At 46.4% G+C, this 21,221-nt stretch overlaps 1 protein-coding gene across 1 annotated transcript in view; it reads left to right on the forward strand.

Annotated features, from left to right (window-relative positions):
• Positions 1-4,337: 4,337 nt before the first annotated feature.
• Positions 4,338-21,221, forward strand: part of NPFFR2 (neuropeptide FF receptor 2) — a 45,876-nt gene continuing 28,992 nt past the window's right edge. The window contains exon 1 of the mRNA XM_035103082.3: positions 4,338-4,618. The gene's annotated coding sequence lies outside the window, so the exon portion shown is untranslated. The remainder of the gene's footprint in view (positions 4,619-21,221) is intronic.

The following is a 21,221-nucleotide window of genomic DNA, read 5'->3' on the forward strand; positions in this document are numbered from 1 at the left end:
ACAAAGCACAGGGTAGAGGAGAGAGAGAACTTTAAACTCCCCAAATGGCAGCACTGGAAATTCATTGAAGGCTATAGAATGGGAGGATGTGAATGAGACAAGCATTCATAATCAAGTTACAGGTAGGTAGCCGTGTTGGTCTGACGTAGTCGAAACAAAAAATAATTATGATAAAATCATTCCAGTAGCACCTTAGAGACCAACTAAGTTTGTCATAGGTATGAGCTTTCGTGCGCATGCACACTTCTTCAGATACGAAGGTGCTACTGGAAGGAATTCATAATAATAATAATAATAATAATAATAATAATAATAATAATAATTTATTATTTATACCCCGCCCATCTGGCTGGGTTTCCCCAGCCACTCTGGGCGGCTTCCAACAGAAAAATAAAACACAATAATCTATTAAACATTAAAAGCCTCCCTGAACAGGGCTGCCTTCAGATGTCTTCTAAAAGTCTGGTAGTTGTTTTCCTCTTTGACATCTGTTGGGAGGGCGTTCCACAGGGCAGGCGCCACCACCGAGAAGGCCACAATCAAGTTATGGAGCATTAAGGCAGGCATCCCCAAACTTCAGCCCTCCAGATGTTTTGGCCTACAACTCCCATGATCCCTAGCTAACAGGACCAGTGGTCAGGGATGATGGGAATTGTAATCCAAAACATCACCTTTAAATGAGCCTTTATAGGAAAGGCAAGTAAGAGACAGCATGGCGGAAGTGGGAGGAAATCTGCATGGCATGGAGGAAGTGGTTAGAGAAAAGTTTGTCTCCCTCTCCCGTAACTCCAGAACTCGTGGACATCCAATGAGGCCGAATGATGGAAGAATCAGGACAGGCAAAAAAGGGACTTCTCCACACAGTGCACAGTTAAACTATGGCACTCGCTCCCAAAGTGAAGGCCACCAAGCAGGGTGGCTTTAAAAGACCTTGCCATGATAGCTAGGCTCTGCCTCCACAGTCAGAGGCAGCAATGCTTCTGAATACCAGTTGCTGGAAACCAGAGGAAGGGAGAGGGCTTCTGTGCTGGGGGCCTTCTTGAAGGTTTCCCATGGGAATCTGGTTGAGAACAGAATGCTGGACTAGATGGGCCATTGGCCTGATCCAGTAGGCTCTTCATATTTTCTGATGAAAGCCATTTGGTCCTCTTTTTCTGGTGCAAACTTGCTTACATTAATAGCTGAGCTCTCCCAGAGTTGAATTTAGCAAAGCAATTTCCCTTCTGGCTGCACAATATTTATTTATGCATAGCATTTATGAATCGCTTCCCGCAATGTATCTGAAAGCGATGAACAGCACAACGACTTGTATAATTAAAAACAGCTGCATATAAAACAATTTTAAATGACAGCAAAGTTATATAAAGAAAAGCAGTTTAAAACAACGACACATACATAAAAGCAATTCAGATCGGGGACAGAAAGCAACCAGGATAAAGGTTTTAGAAGGATTGCTAAACTGAGGCAGTATGAATTGTTTTGGACCCTGTCACACCCTCAACGAGGGATGTAATGGGCTCTGACTCCCTCTTACACCATGTGAGAGCCTCCATATTGCCCCCCCCTCCAGCAACAATCCTCTAAATCAGGGGTCAGCAACCTTTTTCAGCAGGGGGCCGTCAGACCATGTGGTGGGCTGGACTATATTTTGAAGGGGGGAAAATGAACGAATTCCTATGCCCCACAAATAACCCAGAGATGCATTTTAAATAAAAGGACACATTCTACTCATGTAAAAACACACTGATTCCTGGACCGTCTGCAGGCCGGATTGAGAAGGTAAATGGACTGCATCCGGCCCCCGGGCCTAAGGTTGCCTACCTCTGCTCTAAATCTACTCTCCTCTTCTTTACCACCCACTTACCTGGTGGGAATAAGGGACCCAAGTGGCGCTGTGGGCTAAACCACTGAGCCTAGGGCTTGCTGATCAGAAGGTCGGCGGTTCAAATCCCTGCAACGGGGTGAGCTCCCGTTGCTTGCTCCCAGTTCCTGCCAACCTAGCAGTTCGAAAGCACATCAAAATGCAAGTAGATAATAGATAAATAGGTATCGCTACAGCGGGAAGGTAAACGGCGTTTCCATGTGCTGCTCTGGTTTGCCAGAAGCGGCTTAGTCATGCTGGCCACATGACCTGGAAGCTATACGCCGGCTCCCTCGGCCAATAATGCGAGATGAGCGCGCAACCCTTGAGTCGGAAAGCAGCCTCCTTGGGGAAAAGTACATTTCTCAGGCCACTGCAGCACCAGACAGGTAAGTGGTTGGGCTTGGAGTATCACTGAGACAGAAGGATGGTGTTTGGAAGTAGGCAGCAAGACGCAAGGGTCCTCTGGGCAGAGCGAGTGGTGGGGAAAAGAAATAATGTATGACTTGCTGGAGGCCTTCTAGTGTAACCTTCTAGTGAGAACCAGTGTGGTGTAGTGCTTAGCGTGCTGGGCTAGGATGTAGGAGACCCTGGTTCAAATACCTACTTGGACATGAAGCTCACTGGGTAGTCCTGGGCCAGTCACTGCCTCTCAGCCTAACCTACCTCACAGGGTTGTTGTGCGGTGTAAATGAGGAGGGCAAGACACACGTATGCCACCTTGCACACCTTGGAGTAAAAGGTGGGATCTAAATGCAACAAAAACAAACATCCAGATCAGTGCAGGATAGCCAAAGCTACAGCACTTCCCAACAAATGATTGCCCAGCCTTTGTTTGCAGACCTTCGGTGAGGGGGTCTTCTCTGGCTCACATAAATATGATCCAGAGAAGAATAATAAGGCTCAGGTTTTAAACTATGGCTCAGAGGGGCCGGTTGCTTTTGCCAGAGGTCTGAACTGACTGTTTCCAGAGAAGGCTTTAGAAATCTTGTCAATGACTGCATTGGATAAATCGGAGGGTTAAGAGGTTGCCCAGCCCTGATATATATTGATGGTGTTGGTGAGAAATGTAGGAATTCAACAAGTGAAGGTTCCCATTGTATGAAAAATCAGCACCTGGTAAAGCAACGTCTCTATGTCTGCAGAGACACAAGATTAATCTTGGATCCAGAAAATACAGTACACAATCCTCTGTGTTTCTTAAGGCTGCAGCCATAAACACACATTGAAAAGAGTCTGCCTTTCCATGGGATTTACTTCTGAGTCAAATGGTTAGGATGGGCGTGTAATAGTGTGATGTTATGCATGGTTAAAAGGTAAAGGTAAAGGGACCCCTGACCATTAGGTCCAGTCGTGACCGACTCTGGGGTTGCGCGCTCATCTCGCATTATTGGCCAAGGGAGCCGGCGTATAGCTTCCAGGTCATGTGGCCAGCATGACAAAGCCGCTTCTGGCAAACCAGAGCAACACATGGAAACGCCGTTTACCTTCCCGCTGTAGCGGTTCCTATTTATCTACTTGCACTTTGAGGTGCTTTCGAACTGCTAGGTTGGCAGGAGCTGGGACCAAGCAACGGGAGCTCACCCCGTCACAGGGAATCGAACCGCCGACCTTCTGATCAGCAAGCCCTAGGCTCAGTGGTTTAACCACAGCGCCACCTGGGTCCCTAATGCATGGTTACTCCGAAGCAAATCCCACTAAGTTCCATAGGGCTCACCCCTTATTCGCAGTGTATAGAATTCAACAACCAGCAACCCACCTATCCTACTGAATTTTGCAGGGCCTACTTCTGAGTAAACACAGGCAGGGTTGCATGCACCAACCCAATCTTGTGTGATGTTAACCCATTATGCTTAGCTATGCATAGGGCCGGGTTTTAACAAAGCTATGCATATCTACTCATAAGAAATCACTTTTTACTCCTAGGTAACTGGGTACAGGATTGCAGCCTAAGTCGACAGAGCCTAGGCAACTGAAGGAACACCGGCAGGCAGGCTGCTTACGCTTCCTTTGATCCAACTGAATTAAACCCAGTGAGATTTACGTCCGAGTAAGCATGTACACTGTACAGGATTGGGTTGCGCTCGGCAGCGCGAATCCTGCGCGATCCACAACTGATCACACAGGTGTCAAACGTTTTCTCTCTTTCCTCATAGCCAAGCGGCTGGTTAGTCTTTTCAAGTTGGTTCGAGGGTCTCTCGCTTTTGGATCAAGAACGCGCGCCACTCCATCCCCCTCCGACGCAATGCAAGCGAGGCGCGTATTTGGAGACGCGGCAGCGGACCCGGGCGCTCAGATCAAGATGCCTCCGCCTCTCTTCTCCTTCGCCTTTCCCCGATGATCAGGGTAATAGGAGGGCGGGGGCAGTGCTTCTCCTCTCCTCCTCCTGGCGTGCCTCTTCGGCTGGGGGAGGATCCGGACTCCACCCAGACCCGCCCCCCTCACAGGATGCTAAAAAATGCCACCGAAAGTGGGCAGAACGCAGAGCGCACAGCCGTCGCGCCGCCGCCTCCTGGTCGCTTGCAGCAGGAGGAGCCGCGGGGAGCACAGAGAGAGACGCGCCTTCGACTAAACCGCGCTCCTTTGGCCAGGGGCAAGGAGGCCACGAGAGGCTCCGAGGTCCGGACATGGGACACGTGGAACATGAACCGCCGGAGGGCGGCGGATCTTGGTGGAACTGCGCGTCCGCGAGGGGGAACTTGGAGGACTTCTGCCTACATGGCGTCCCGCTTCCGTGGGGAGCTTTGCCTTAACCCGGTGAGTGGGTCTAAAGAAGGGTGGTAAGTTGAGCGGTTCTCCTTTTCCGGGGTGGTGCTGGGAGAACAAACCGTTTGGAGTTGTCGGTCTATTGGATTGGGAATTCGGGGTTCTGGGCTGGGTGGAGGGAGAAGATCAGGAACCAGCTCAGACCATATTTTCTCATGCCGTTCTTGAGTTCTAAAAACGGAGAGGTCCCGGAGCTGAAAATTCCCTATAACGCTTATCTAAACGTTTCCCCTTGTCCCAGCTCCCGCATCATAGAATTGCAGAGTTGGACGGGACCACGGGGGTCCTGTTGTCCAACTCCCTGCAATGCAAGAATCTATTGCCCAGCTTGTGGCTTGTGCTGTACCGACTGAGCTATCCCAGACGTCTGTTGTGAATGGCTGTGGCTAGCGGGAAGGGAATTCTGTGCATGCACCAAAGCATTACTGTTGCTGTTTTTTTTTATTTCCAGAGACTCTGTGCTGAGAGGTCGGGCACTGAGGATGGGGTTGTTCTATTTCATTTCAAGCATTCACACTATCCCAAACACTCTACACCTCTTAAGCGCTTACAAAATAAAAAATAAAAAATCTCAATGGGGATAGTCAAAACATGATAAAACAACAATGAAATTAGATAAAATAACAGCCTTTCCCCCTAACATACTAGATAAACCCTGGCTTGCTTTGACAGCCTTACCTTCTGTTTACTCGGCAGTAAGCCACACCTAGTACTCTAGGAGTTACCAACTTTCAGATCAAGATTGATGAGATTATCATTCCCCTATGTTTTGAGGGCATACGGGGAATCCCCTTTTGAAGTACAGGGAGGATACAATGGCTGTACAGCGGTCAATAAATTTGTGTGCTCAAAAGAACACAGAGGAAATAAACCTGACTCTGTGGAGGGAGGTCTTACAGGAGGCAAGAAGGTGTCAGATGCTGATTGAGGTTTTGAACCAGGGCTGGCTCTAAGGCAAGCCCGGGTGGCGCAGGGCGCTGGGCCGCCAGGGGGGCACCACACGGCTGCGCCTGCTGCAGCGGTGCTGCGCCCGCCTGCCCGCCACAGTGAGAAACAGGTTGGGGCGCGGGAGCAATCATCGCACCACGGCACCCGATATGCTTAAGACGGCCCTGTTTTGAACACTTCCAATACAGCCTCGGGCAGTGGTTCCCAATTAGCTAACTACAGCAGATGCCATGTTTTGCAAAAGCCAAGCCATGGGCCCCTCTGTTGAAAATTCTGGTAGCTATATGATCGTTTTTGTTTTGTGAATGGTGCTGCGGACCCCTAGGGGTCTGTGGACCACCAGTTGGGAACTGCTGGGCTAGAGGATGAAGGAGAGCCTTTGCAAGGCTAGGATTCATGAGCTGGTGAAACCTCATAGTTCAGGGGTGGCCAACTCCCGAGAGACTGCGATCTACTCACAGAGTTAAAAAACTGGCAGTGATCTACCCCCTTTTTTGGGGTTCAGGTCAAAGTTGTTGAGTTTTTTCATGGACATGCCTGTCATACTAGTTCACCGGGTTTAACCTGCTGTGTTCAATGGGACAAAACTGCTTCTGACAAAAAAGGGCTCCTGCTTAAGTAGCATGAGGACCAGGAGGTGGACTTCCATACTCTGTATGGATGAGCACTTTTCTCCAACGACCCCATTTTACTTGGATGAAAGTCCCACAGGTGTTTGATAGGACCTATGTGCATCTTTGGGAACATTTGGTCCCCCAGATGATGCTGAACTACATCTCCCATCATTCCTGCCCATTGGGCATGCCAGGTAGGGCTGATGGGAGTTGCAGTTCAGCAACACCTGGAGGGCCAAAGCCTTCCCATTCCTGTGTTGCAGGTGCAAGAGCCTTTCTTGGGGAAGGAGGTACTGAATAACCACATTTGCATTGATCGTAGGCTGATGAATTCCTTGATGCATCTGAAAATCCCCTTAACTCTGTCCCTAAATCTCCCAACCATTGTCAGTTACTACTACATATGATTATGGAATCATCATTTTATGAGGTTCTTTAAAAAGCAATGTAAGAATGAAGGTGGTCCCAAGGAGCCTACAAACTGAATTTCAGGGGTGGAGAAAACTAAAAGGCTGAGGAGGAAGGGAAAGGCAGGGGTGAGAAGAAGTGAGCCTGAAAAACAGAATGAATCAGAATCGATGTACACAGGCAACTCACACCATAAGGGTGTGAAATAGCATTTCCTTTCAAAGATGCCTCTCTTTCAGTAACGGGACCTGTTTTTCTGGGGACATTTGCTGTTCAAAAGATCTCACTTGATTTTGTTTTGTACTGAAAACATGTCCACTGAAGGTGGTTGGAAATCAAGAAAAATCTGTTTTAGGTGAAGCAAAAAACCTCCACTGGCTGAACCTCAGTTAGCTGCGTAGTGTGTGAGCTTCTGAGAGACTGTTTTGGGTAAAGAGATGTGGTGTTCGCAAGTTTGTGCTGCAATATTCTAGGGAGAAAACTGGCGTAGACAATACATGCCTAAGATTGAAGAAGGGATGTATCTCAGTGGTAGAGAAGCTTCATTCCTGCATTTAATTCTGGCATCTCCAGGCAGGATTGGGAATATTTCCTTCCTGAAACCTTGGTGAGATGCTGCCTGTCATTGTTGACAATACTGAGCTAGAGCTGTAGCTCATTGGTAGAACATCTGCAGAAGGTTCCACATTCAATTCCTGGTGTCTCCAGGTAGGACTGGGACAGGACCCTGTCTGAAATCCTGGAGAGCCACTGCCAGCCAGTATAGACAGTATTGAGATAGATGGACTGATGGTCTCATTTGGCGTAGAATCATAGAACTGTAGACATGGCAAGGACACTGAGGGTCATCTCGTCCAACCCCTGCAATGAAGGAATCTCAACTAGATCATCCATGATAGATGGCCATCCAACCTCTGCTTAAAACCCTCCAGGAAGAAGAGTCAGCCACTCTCATGGAAGTCCGTTCCACTGTCGCACAGCTCTTACTCTCAGAAAGTTCTTCCTAATGTTGGGATCTCCTTTCTTGTAACTTGAAGCCATTGGTTCGAGTTCTAGCCTCTAGAGCAGGAGAAAACAAGCTTGCTCCATTTCCCTTGCAACTATCTTCACTCAGTCTCCTCTTATCCAGGCTAAACACATCAATTCCCTCAACTGTTCCTTAGAAGGCTTGTTTTCCAGACCCTTGGTTGCCCTCCTCTGCACACATTCCACCTTGTCAATATCCTTCTTAAATTGCGGTGCCCAAAGCTGGGCACATTATTTCAGGTAAAATTGAGTGGGACTATTGGCGCTGTGGGTTAAACCACAGAGTCTAGGGCTTGCTGATCAGAAGGTCGGCAGTTCGAATCCCTGCAACGGGGTGCGCTCCCGTTGCTCGGTCCCAGCTCCTGCCCACCTAGCAGTTTGGAAGCACATCAAAGTGCAAGTAGATAAATAGGGACCGCTCTGGCGGGAAGGTAAACAGCATTTCCGTGCACTGCTCTGGTTCGCCAGAAGCAGCTTTGTCATGCAGGCCACATGACCCGGAAGCTGTCTGCGGACAAACACCGGCTCCCTTGGCCTATAGAGTGAGATGAGCGCCACAACCCCAGAGTCGGACATGACTGGACCTGATGGTCAGGGGCCCCTTTACCTTTATTACTTTCCTTGGGACACTGTACTGTACTTCTGTTGATGCAGCCTAGAATAGCATTAGCTTTTTTTGTTGCTGCATCACACTGTTGACTCATGTTACTCTTGTTGTTGTTGTTTAGTCATGTCCGACTCTTCGTGACCCCACTCTTCATGTTACTCTTGTTGTTGTTTAGTCATGTCTGACTCTTCGTGACCCCATGGACCAGAGCACGCCAGGCACTCCTGTCTTCCACTGCCTCCTGCAGTTTGGTCAGACTCATGTTGGTAGCTTCGAGAACACTGTCCAACCATCTCGTCCTCTGTCGTCCCCTTCTCCTAGTGCCCTCAATCTTTCCCAACATCAGGGTCTTTTCCAGGGAGTCTTCTCTTCTCATGAGGTGGCCAAAGTATTGGAGCCTCAGCTTCAGGATCTGTCCTTCCAGTGAGCACATGTTACTCTAGTGACCTGCTAAGATCCCGAGATCCTTATCACATCTACTACTGGCAAGCCAGGTGGTCCCCCCCCCCGCTCCCAATCTTATATTTGTGCAGCTGGTTTTTCCAACCTAAGTGCAGAACTTTACATTTGTCCCTATTGAAATTATTTGTTGTTAGGTTGGGCCCGGTTCTCCAATCTGTTAAGGTCCTCTTGAATCCCAATTCAGTGTTCCTATGTTCCATTCCCTGCTGCTTTCTCTTCTATCCAGAAAACAACTTGTGTTGCATTCCAGCACCCAATGCACTAAGCTAGATCTCTCAACCTGTGGTCTGAAAGATCTGTCATTCATTTTAGACAGTGCTACTAAACTAGATGGGCCACTGATTTGACTTGGTGCAGTGGAGCTTCCTATGTAAAATGACAGGCAATCAGATCCCTAAGCCTGTCTCTTAGAAAAGGAGTTTGTGCACTTTTCCATTAGGATAGAGTTAATGTTTTCAATGCAAATAAGATATTTCCTTCATTTATAATCAGAGTTGCTCTGTACATGCTTGAGAGATTTAGCTGGGTTTTCATTTGTCTAAGCAGTCTAGCCTGAAAAGTGCATATGTTTTCGGAGAGAGTGTTTTAGAATGGCAGTTAGTAAGCTGTGAGCTGGAGAGAGAGAGAGAGAGAGAGAGAGAGAGAGAGAGAGAGAGAGAGAGAGAGAGAGAGAGAGAGAGAGAGAGAGAGAGAGAAAACAACATTTGAGAGCAATGGGTTGGTTTGTAGATATGTGTAAATAAAGTATGTATCACAAAGACACCACGATGTCTGCCATGCCTCATTTTTCTAAAAGGAAACACACACCCTACGTAAGAGCCTGGAACCCCTGGAACTTCATGCTGCATGTAACAGTATTGTATTGTATTCTGTATGGTTCCTTTGTGGGAAAGCTCCCTATAAGTAGAAAATCCACACAGCAGGAAGCAGGCTGATTTGGCCACTTCCATCTTTCAACTTGGAGTTTGCCTTCTTTTGCACCCTTTGTGCAAGAACTTTTAAGCTTCATTCTTTGAGCTTGCAGTTCCAGACAACATGCCTCTTTCTTTCCTTACTGCATTTGTTTCATGTTTTCGTTGTGCTGCACCTCTGTGTTTTGTTACTTTATACATAAGAGGGGGGGGGGGGAGAATGCTTTTATTTTTCTTTTATTGGAAGGAAACACAAATGTTTTACTTCTTGGGTGACACTTCTGGCTTTCTTTTCCTCGCCTGACACCTGAAGGGCAGGTAATACATTTTATCGCCATCAAGGGCACCATCTAGGAGGGCAAGGGCCCCCCAAATTTTCAAAGAGCAGGCTGGGCCCCCTCAAAATTCTGCAGCATCTGCCCACAACACATCAGCACATTGCATGCGTGAGTGACATCAGCACATTATGCAGCATGTGCACACATCATGCAGCACCATTGCAGTCGGTGTGCATGCCTGGATGGGCTCTTTTGGCGCTTTGCCCTCAAGTGCCAGCAGTGTGTGCCCAGGACGTAGAGCTGGGGAGAGGGTTTTTCTCCCTCTGTCACCATGGTAGAACTTGGGGGCATTCAATGAAGCTGGAGGCTTCCATACGGACAAAAGAAAGTCCTTCTTCACACAGCACATAGTTAAATCCATGGAATTTGTTCCTACAAGAAGTGGGATGGCTTCAAAAGGGAATTAGGCAAACCCATGGAGCATAAGGCTATACTGCATTGTATGCATAGAATTAGTGCTTTTTTCTGGGGGGACACATTTTGTGAATCTAAGTTTGGCCTCATCGAGGGGCAGTATTTCAAAATGAGTAGGAAAATGAGAGTACCCCTAAACATTTTTTTAAAGAAAAAAAGCACTGCATAGAATTATAGAGTTGGAAGGGGCCTTGAGGATCATCTAGTGCAACCCCCTTCAGTGCAGGAATATGCAGTTGTCCCATATGGGGGTCAATCCTGCAAACCTGGCATGATCAGACCCATGCTCTAGCCAGCTAAGCTAAGACCTGTTGGAGACAGTATGTCCCTGAATACCAGTTTGATTTTGGCATGGGAGACCAAAGATGAATTAACAAAAGAAGTAATGGTCAAATGGGCACAAGATTTGGGCAAATCAATTATGTATGAGAGTTGGGAAAAGTTATGGCAAAGGGATATAAAATCTGTTATAGGTTATGATTTAAAGGAAAACATCTACAAAATGCAATTTAGGTGGTATCTAACCCTGGTGTGACTGGCAAAGATATATAAAGGAAGTAACAACATATGCTGGAGGTGCAAAGAAGTTGGAACCTTTATTCACATTTGGTGGTCGTGTAAAAGAATAAGGAAATTTTGGGATGAGGTGTATAGAGAGTTTAAAAAGTTAACTAAATTATCATTTAAGAAGGAACCAGAGATTTTTCTCCTGAGCGTGCTGAGTGAAGAAATTAAAATGAAAGATAGGTGTGTGTTATTATATGCAACTATAGCCGCCAGGATCCTAATCACGCAGAATTGGAAAAGTGATAAAATTCCGAATATAGAAGATTGGCAGACGAAATTAACAGGATATAAGAATTTGGCTATAAAAAATGGGATTTCAAAAGGATTGGGTAAGGAAAAAGCGGGGGAAAATTGGGAATCTTTCGAAATATATTTAAAGATTAAGGTAGGATAAGCAAATCTTATGGCAGATTTATGAAGGGCAAGGAAATTAAAGAAAAAAAGCAGAATTAAGTATGCATCAGATGAAAGAAATACAATCAACATATAGGAAAGATTGGAAGTCATCAGGGGAGGGGGAGGGAAATTTAGTTTTAAATGAAATGATGGTAAAAGGAAGTTTAGCAGTTGGTAAGGGCATGAAGGATTGTTTGAATGTAGGTATGTTCTTTTTTGTTATGAGTTCATTTGTGAATATGATAATGATTATTATTTATATTATAATATGTTTCATCGTATGATATTGGTATGATATTATTTTGATATTATTTTCCTTTTTCTTTTTCTTCTTCTTTTGGTATGTAACACTTGTGCTAGTGTGTCTGCGAGTGTAATTTAACATGAACTTAAAGTTTATTTTTAAAAGAAGAAGAAGAAAAAGAAGAAGATGCCTTTGTTTAATGATTCTCCCCAGAGAACTCTGGTGTTTAGGAGAGACTTGTTTCATGACTGTGAGCTGAGGAAAAATCATAGAATCATAGAGTTGGAAGAGACCACAAGGGCCATCCAGTCCAACCCCCTGCCAAGCAGGAAACACCATCAAAGCATTATTGACATATGCCTGTCAAGCCTCTGGTTAAAGACCTCCAAAGAAGGAGACTCCACCACAGTCCTTGGTAGCAAATTCCACTGTCGAACAGCTCTTACTGTCAGGAAGTTCTTCCTAATGTTTAGGTGGAATCTTATTTCTTGTAGTTTGAATCCATTGCTCCGTGTCCGCTTCTCTGGAGCAGCAGAAAACAACCTTTCTCCCTCCTCTATATGACATCCTTTTATATATTTGAACATGGCTATCATATCACCCCTTAACCTTCTCTTCTCCAGGCTAAACATACCCAGCTCCCTAAGCCGTTCCTCATAAGGCATTGTTTCCAGGCCTTTGACCATTTTGGTTGCCCTCTTCTGGACACGTTCCAGCTTGTCAGTATCCTTCTTGAACTGTGGTGCCCAGAACTGGACACAGTACTCCAAGACAATGAGGTGAGTCTGGGATTTCTTGGTAGCAGTGCTCAGTGTTAGAAACTCAGATGTTCTCGAACGAAATCTGTTCCGGAAGCCCATTTGGCTTCCGAAATGTTTGAAAACCAAGGTGCGGCTTCCAATTGGTTGCAAGACCTACTTGCACTCGGTGGAAGCCACGTTGCACATTCGGGTTCCAAAAAACATTTAAAAATGGAAGCATTTACTTCCAGGTTTCCGGAGTTCGAGAACCGAAATGTATGACAACAGAGGCATTCGGGAACCAAAGTTTCACTGTATAATAAACTAATCTCTAAATAGCACCATAAATTTAGGCTACAGTTGCCACAGCAGCATGTTTAAGCACATCCCCCCCCCCCTGAGATTTATTATTATGACTTCTGTTCATTTCTATATCACTTTATATTTTAAAGAAAAAAATCTCAAAGCGGTTTTACAGCACATTAAAACACCAAATAAAACAATCCAGAATAAAATAAATTAAATCGTCAAGGAAAATACTTCAGATTCTTCTGTAAGTGGCATTTTGCTTTCCCCATATTTATTTAGCTACTTAATTTATAAAGCTGCGCCGTAGCAGAAGGACTCGAAGAAGCCAGGGTGGAGTAGTGGTTAGAGTGTTGGACTAGGACCTGGGAGATCAGGGTTCAAGTCCCCACTCAGTCATGAAGCTCACTGGGTGACCTTGGGCCTATCACAGTCTCTTAAGCTACCCCACAGAGTCATAGTAGGGATTAACTGAGGAATTGGGGAACGGAGTAACATGCAATAAATAAAATCTTTTCCTTACCTGTTTTGGAAAGTTGGAGGGGCCAGTCCAGGGGCGTAGGAAGATAGGGATGGTGGGGGTGGGCCGCCCCGAGCAGTGGGCTCCAAGGGGCGCCATTGTGGGCACCCGTCCCGCCCCCAAAACGTACGCTGTGCCCCCGGAACGCGTGTCACGCCCCTCTGGGAGGCGCCCCCGACCCCGGAACGGGTGCCAGCTCTGCCCCCGGTGCCAGAGCATGAAGCTCCACCACTGGGCCAGTCAGATGGAGTTGTCAGTCACCAACCTGTCATTCAGAGATCTCAACATGGTCGCAATTGGAGTCACAAAACATGCTTGGTGGTTACCTAATTTTAAACACTGGCAGTGCCTAGACTGAGGAACTTGCTGCCCCCTAGGAGATCCATCAGCTTGCACATGCAGGAGATAATTCAGGATGGCTTTCTTTAAGCAATATCTCCCTCTTTTGTGGTCATGTTTCTGGTTTCTTGACCTACGGCTGTTGAGCTTGTGTGTAGCTATAGTTGCTGCTGGATCTGACTTGACCTATCAAGTGGTTTTTCTCCAAGATATCTATTGCTTTAATATTGTTCTCCGGTTTGAAATATGGCTTGTAAGCTGTTCCGGGTGCCCTACTTGGGGCAGAAGAAGCCCAATATAAATTATCATGATGTGTTTTGGAGGGCTCTCTCTCTCTAGCTAGTGCCATCAGAGTGACAGGAGCCTATAAAATAATCAGCAGCTTGTGGAAATGTTGTAGCCCTGGGCTAAGTGGCCCATCTCTACCCCACTCTTCAATAATCACAGCCTGTTGATGGTACTCACCCTGGCAGCACCACGTAAGAGTGCATTACAGTCTTCTCGCCACATGCTTACAAATATATGATTGTTAGCTGCTACTATGTCCGATTTGGAGATCTAGTGCCGAAGCCTGTCTTGCCAGACGGAGGGCGCATTTTGGCTCGTGTTTATGTTTGGGATGTGTGAATTAAAATGCAAACCTCGCCAAATTTCACTACCTTACCGAGGGCCATGATTCAGATGCCATTATATGTGACATTAGTAGAAGCTGTGTCAAACTTTCTTTCTTTCCTGTTTACAAAAATGTTAATAACAGAGTGAATTTTAATTGGAAATGCAGCATGTGAAGAAGAGAGGTTTTGCCCTTCCCTCACCAGCTGTGATACCAACTAAATTCATTTCCTGCACGGCTGCTAACCTTTGAGTGAGTGGATGAATCTCTTATTTATGGCAAAGGAGGGAAACTCCTGCCTTTTCAGTCTCTGGCTTTGGGGGGCTCTCTGTTCTCTTCCTTGCTTAGGTGTTTGTGCTAAAAGCTGCTGGTGTGCTTCCCCACGGTCTCATAGAATCATAGAGTCGGAAGAGACCACAAGGGCCATCCAGTCCAACCCCCTGCCAAGCAGGAAACACCATCAAAGCATTCTTGACATATGGCTGCCAAGCCTCTGTTTAAAGACCTCCAAAGAAGGAGACTCCACCACACTTATTGGCAGCAAATTCCACTGTCGAACAGCTCTTACTGTCAGGAAGTTCTTCCTAATGTTTAGGTAAAGGTAAAGGGACCCCTGACCATTAGGTCCAGTCGTGACCGACTCTGGGGTTGTGCGCTCATCTCGCATTATTGGCCGAGGGAGCCGGCATACAGCTTCCAGGTCATGTGGCCAGCATGACTAAGCCACTTCTGGCGAACCAGAGCAGCACACGGAAACGCCGTTTACCTTCTCGCCAGAGCGGTCACAGGGATTCGAACCGCCGACCTTCTGATCGGCAAGCCCTACGCTCAGTGGTTTAACCACAGCACCACCTGGAATCTTCTAAATCTTCTCCATCTTTTCCCTTATGTGAAGCTAACAGAGGATGCTTAAATGGTCTTTCATCTTCCCCTACACTTTGGCTGACTCTGCTTACCTCCTCCCCATTCTTCCCCATTGTTGGATTCTTTGGTAAGGAAAGCGCTGGCTCAGGAAGGGCAGGGCTGCTCCTATCATGAAGCAGAGCGAGCCAGCTGCCTCAGGTGGCAAATTCCGATGGGTGGAGAGCACACAGAGATGTGTGCCACAGTCTGCTTTGCACACCCTTAGCCAGCGTTTCCCAAACTTCGGTCTCCAGGTGTTTTGGGGCTATGATTCCCGTCGTCCCCAATCACTGGTCCTGCTATCTAGGGATGATGGGAGTTGGAGCCCCAAGTTTGAGAAACCCCGCCCTAAGCTAATGTGCAGCCTATTTTCCATATCTCAGTGAGGAAGGGCCTTCTGGAGGGTCCCTCACTGTTGAATCTCCAACACTAGGCTCAGCCCCTGGCATCTCCAGGTAGTACAGGTGACGCAGTGGTTCTGTGGTTTAAACCACCGACCCTCTTGGGCTTGCTGATCAGAAAGTCGGCAGTTCAAATCCCCGCAACAGGGTGAGCAATGGAACCTAGCAGTTTGAAAGCACGTCAGTGCAAGTAGATAACTAGGTAGTGGGAAGGTAAGCGGTGTTTCTGTGCGCTCTGGTTTCTGTCATGGTGTTCCGTTGCACCAGAAGCGGTTTAGCCACGCTTGCCACATGACCCAGAAAGCTGTCTGTGGACAAATGCCGGCTCCCTCGGCCTGAAAGTGAGATGAGCGCTGCAACCCCATAGTCGCCTTTGGCTGGACTTAACCATCCAGGGGTCCTTTACCTTTTACCTTACAGGAGATGTTTGGTGACTGAAACCTTACAGAGACCCCGCCAGTCAGCCAGCATAGTCATGGCTAAAGGCAGCTTCTTATCATTCAATGAGCCTTCCTCTGTCTATCTTTTTCCCTGAGACGTCTTCATCCCAGGTGTTCCTTGGGCAGTGTGGGGCAGGTTTCGGGACAAAGGTGCAGCTGGTGTGGGACACTAAGATCTCCTGCATGGCACCTAGATGAGAAAAGGATGCTGGTCTAGATTGGCCGTCGGCCCGATCCTGCCTCCTCCTCTTATGTTTTTACTTTCTTATGGCAAAAACATGCAAAAGTGATGCAGGCTATAAATAGACTAATTTGTCCTTCCCCAGCCCGAAGAAGCCCAGATACACTGGGATTTGTAAAAAAAAATTCAAAACTTTGACTCCCACCCCTCCTTCACCAAAAAATATATATGTTGTTTTGTGCTTTTCACCTGAAAATCTGCAGTGACCGTTCTACCCATGTGTGTTTCATGGCTTCGTTCTGGCTGTCACACCAATGCCATAATTACATTTCAATTTAGCTGTCAGAGTATTCTGATAACAGTTACTGATAATGCCATTTTTAAAAAGGGTTGTTATCTGAAAACAGCAAAGTGGAAAGCAAATCAACAGATTGGAATATAGTGCTTGGCCTAGTTTCATATCATTAAATCAACATGAAAAAAATAGAGGTGTGTTTTTCTTTGACAAAATTAGATTACCTTGTCTCTCTTAATTTTAATTAAATCTTAACATGGGTTTAATTAATTCCAACTTGTTCCAACGTAGTGCTGATAACTTCCTTAGCCCTAAATTTCATTTTAGAAGCAAAAGTAATGAATGTCAGCCAACTAATATTTTCCATATCATTAGTTTTTGAGTCCTTTTGCAAATGAAAGGATGTAATGGAATACCGTATCCTATAATTTTCTTGTCCAGTTGTAATGCTAACATATAATCCTGACTCTTTTCACAATACCACAAGAACATACACTCACTCTTAGCTTCCCCCTAGTTTGGGCACATGCTTTTCTGTGAGGCTGATGATGTTGGTTTTTTTTTTTTTTTGGAAATAGCCGCATAAAAACCCTGAAAAAAGTACCTTCCACCAGAGTGGCACCAATAGAGAATGCTGGTTCCTATTTAAAAATGCCCATTATATAGTTGTTTCTGTTCCCAGGTATTTCCACGTGAAAATTATGTTCATTTCAATGAAGCACCTTCTGTCTGGTTTTTATCATTTATGTACCATTTATTAGATTTAAACCTCACACCTTCGTCCAAATGAACCAAGTACAGCACTGTGCCCAAAGGATTGCAGGGTAGAGCCAGAGTCACACCATACATAACAGTCATGGGTTCCCCCAAAGAATTATGGGAGCTGTAGTTTGTTAAGGGTGCTGAGAGTTGTTAGGAGACCCCCTATTCCCACTGCAGAGCTATAGTTCCCAGAGTGGTTTAATCAGTGCTTTTTTCTGGGGGTACTCAAGGGTATGCAGTATGGAACTTTTTTAAAAAAAAAGAAGAAAAACACTGGTTAAAACTGTGGCACTTACTGTAGCAACTTCATGACGCCTCTTTTTCTAAAATAAAAGCACTGGGTTTAATGCTCAGTCCCTCTACACTGGGAGCTCTGGGAATTGTAGCTTTGTAAGGGGAACAGGGTTCTCCTAATAACTCTCAACTCCCTTAACAAACTACAGTTCTCAGAATTTGGGCAGGAGGAATCCATGACTATTTAAAGTAGTATCATAGTGCAAGATACTTTGATAGTTTGAATGTACAGTGTGAATGTGGTCTAGGATGCTAATATTGCTATTAATCCAAGTGCCCTCATCCTCCAATTTCTGAAAAGTTTTCTTCGGCTACAAAAGATTCCTCCATTTTCTTCTGCCTCGTTCTCATGGCACTTGAGTATTTTGTTGGGTGTGGGGCTTTGAGCTTGCTACACCATTGCAAGGGTTAAATTATTTTTAAAATGCATGTACTTTTTTCTTTAGAGCAAACCTTTCCTCCTGTAATTTGCAGCCTCCCTAGCTGCCTGCAAAAGCTCAGCGGCAACTCCTGGATTTCGATTGCAACATAGGCACCTAGGAAGGCTGCAGAGCTCAGGGCACTTTGCAAGATTATTTGTAGAATCAAGGAAAGGACACTTGCAAATACATCTCGGCTACCTCAAAAGTAATGTTAGTGAGACAGAAGCCTGTGTAGCCTGCTCATGAAAATATCACCAACATTTTATTTCCCCTTTCACAATTTTTAATGCAATTTATTTTCTCATCAAGGAAGTGGGAGAAATGTTCAGCCCGCTGCCATCACTAATAGCTAGAAGATGTTTTGCTTTGGGTCGATGGCTGTAGTCTACTAGCCAGTGGGCAGAGGATGGGAGCTGAGACATTTTGTGAGGCCAGAGAGAAATCGTTTGGGTTGTAGCCAGTGAAAGAGATGTCTGTCTGTGAGGCTGCAAGCATATGCTGTTTTGCCTTTTGGAAATTGTGCTAGGCTTAAAAACACAGCATCAATCTGTCTAGCTGCTTGTCTGTGAACAACCTGTGCGCTTACAAATAAACGCATACAGCAGAAATACTAAAAGTTGGATATTTCTTTGGGCTTCAGGAACTTGTTTACAGAAAATAATACAAAAGCTGGCTAGTTTTGACCCAAATCTTCTTCGGGCTTGATTTTTCACCGTGAAAGGAATTATGTCGGTGGGCAACTCTTGTGAAAAACTGAATTTCTTTTCTGTTCTGCTTTTGGTGGCCTAGAACTGTTTGCAACTGCTCTTTCTCCCACTGCATCGCACTCTGCTGCAGTTTCAGGGACTGACCCTCCAAACAGCCTCTTGTTCCATTTCCTTTGAGCTGCCCCGTTCAAGGATTCTGGAAGTCTGTGGCCTCACAACACAATGTCAGTTGGAGTTTGCTGTTATTAGATGCTGCCGTCACCAATGTTCAAATAAATCCCACTATAGATGCACCAGGCCGGACCAAGCTCCCTATGCCCCTCCTCTGCCCCTGATTGGAAAGGTGGGAGAGTGATGGTGCCCCATCCCGTCCACCTCACTGGCCACTACAGCCGTACCTCAAAAGTCAAATGGAATCCGTTCCAGAAGTCTGTTCGACTTCCAAAACGTTCAGAAACCAAGGTGCGGCTTCCGATTGGCTGCAGGAAGCTTCTGCAGCCAATTGTAAGCCGCGTCGGACATTCGGGTTCCAAAGAACGTCCGCAAACTGGAACACACAATTCCGGGTTTGTGGCGTTTGGAAGCCAAGACTCGTAAGGCGTTCGATTTCAGAGGTACGACTGTACTGAGACATGTGGGCCCTGAGGGAAAGCAGAAGCCCCGGCCAGAGACCACAAAGCCATCAGTTGTGCAAGAGAATTATAGGGGCAACCTCTCTCCACCAGCGGAGCAGGTTTTCATGGTGCCCGGGGCACACACAGATGCTGTGCGTCAGGACACATGGCATGGAGGGCAAACGAAGCTGGAATGATCCCAGCCTCGTAAAGCAGTACAAGGCCCTGCACCTTGGAGAGGTCTGTGTGAGAAGTATACCATGCTTCCTTCAATCCCAGCCTCACAAGGGGTTGGGATCAAAGGACATATAATGGTTGCGTCCTTCTCATGTCATCCTCCCTGAGCCAGCCCTGTGCCACTGGGATCTGATCAGGGAAGGTGGTGTGAGCACCGTGCCACCCCAGAAAAATCTGCCGGGGACAATCGCCCAGGCAGTCCCCTTATGTTACATCCCTATGCTACATCCCTGCCTCTCTCCCACCTCCAGCTAGGGCTTTTTGAGATCCCTGCATCCTGAGGGAAAGGTGGGAGCCACTGAAGAGACCATGGGTTGGTCTGGCAGGGCCATTTGTTTGTGTTAGTATTTTGAAATTGTAAATGGCCTTGGATACCTTGGGAGCCAATAAATGCAATGCAATACAGTCAAGAGGCTTAGGGTCATATTGCATTTGGACCTGAGTTGTCACAAATTACTTGTCTGGTGCTGTTTTGTTCCCACTTTGTGGTCCCTGTGTCCTCTGCCAACGTGGGCTTTGAAGAAACTCGATCTCAGGACGCAACGGAGAAACGTGTTAAGAGGAAGGCACGATTGGCAAATCCACACCGTGATCAACTGGAAACCAATGTCCCCACTGTGGAAGGACGGGTGGATCCAGAATTGGCCTCCACAGTCACTGACGGACTCATTGTTAGAACCATGTTTATGGAAGATAATCTTACTCGCCTATGAGTGATCGCCAAAGAAGAGAAGAAGAATGATGATGAGGAGGAGGCTCTCTGGTATGGATTTGATGAAGGGATACCAGCTAAATGTGCCCAACTTAAATGTCCATGTGGTTGAGCAGAACAGATGAAGGGAAATTGCCAGGCGACAGATCTGGTAATGAGTTAGACTCAGACAAGGCAGTGCTGGGACCATATAACACTGGTCCTAAAGAACCTACATTGGCTCTCAGTATGTTTATGAGCACAATTCAAAGTGTTGGTGCTTACCTTTAAAGCCGTAAACAGTTTTGGCTCTGTAGACATGAAGGAGCATCGCCATCCCTATCATCCAGCCCAGACACTGATATCCAGCTCTGAGGGCCTTCTAGCGCTTCCCTCTCTGTGAGAAGTGAGGCTACAGGGACCAGGCAGAGGGCCTTCTTGATAGTCCTGCCCACCCTATGGAACACTCCCCCATCAGATGTCAAGGAGATGAGAACGTTTAGAAGACGTCTGAAGTGAACCCTGTATAGGGAAGTTTTAAATGTTTGATGTCTTACCGTTTTAATGTGTTTGGAAGTTACGCAGAGTGGCTGGGGCAACCCAGTCAGATGGGTGGCGTATAAATTATTATTCTTATTATTAGCCTGTATGAAAAATGACAAGCCATTCACGGCACATTATTTTCACTGACTTTCAGTGACCAAGAAGACACGAGGGCCCAGCCAGGGAGGCAAACGGTTTGGTCTGTTGTAGTTTACGTGCTCATTTGTTCTTCTGCATGGTCCCAGGCCCTTAGAAAGCCATTATGCATTCAGTGGGCAGGAAATCCTAGACCTTTTTTAACCCGGCCTGCAGCCTCCAGAGCTCAGCAGATATTTAAAGATCAAAGGGCAATCAGAAGATAAAGCCATCTGGAATCAAGACAGGTGGAGCAGCAGATGGGAATGAATGATAATAAAAAAATGTATTTAAAAACCCTTTCAGAGCTCCTGTTCTTTTGTGATGGCTTGCCACTAAGAACATAACTTGCTTGCAGGGTTGTGCGGTGAAAACTTTCATGGGAAAACAGGGCCAGAGGCACCATCTTGTGAGGGTGATATCGTGTGCGCGTGCATCTCACCTCCCTCCTTAAGCCAGGAATAGGATTCCCAGGCTTTGGGAAGGATGTGTCAGGGCTCCGATAGGATGCTGGGG

This window comes from Zootoca vivipara, chromosome Z1 (assembly GCF_965207765.1).
Source record: "Zootoca vivipara chromosome Z1, rZooViv2.hap1.1, whole genome shotgun sequence".
NCBI lineage: Eukaryota > Metazoa > Chordata > Lepidosauria > Squamata > Lacertidae > Zootoca > Zootoca vivipara.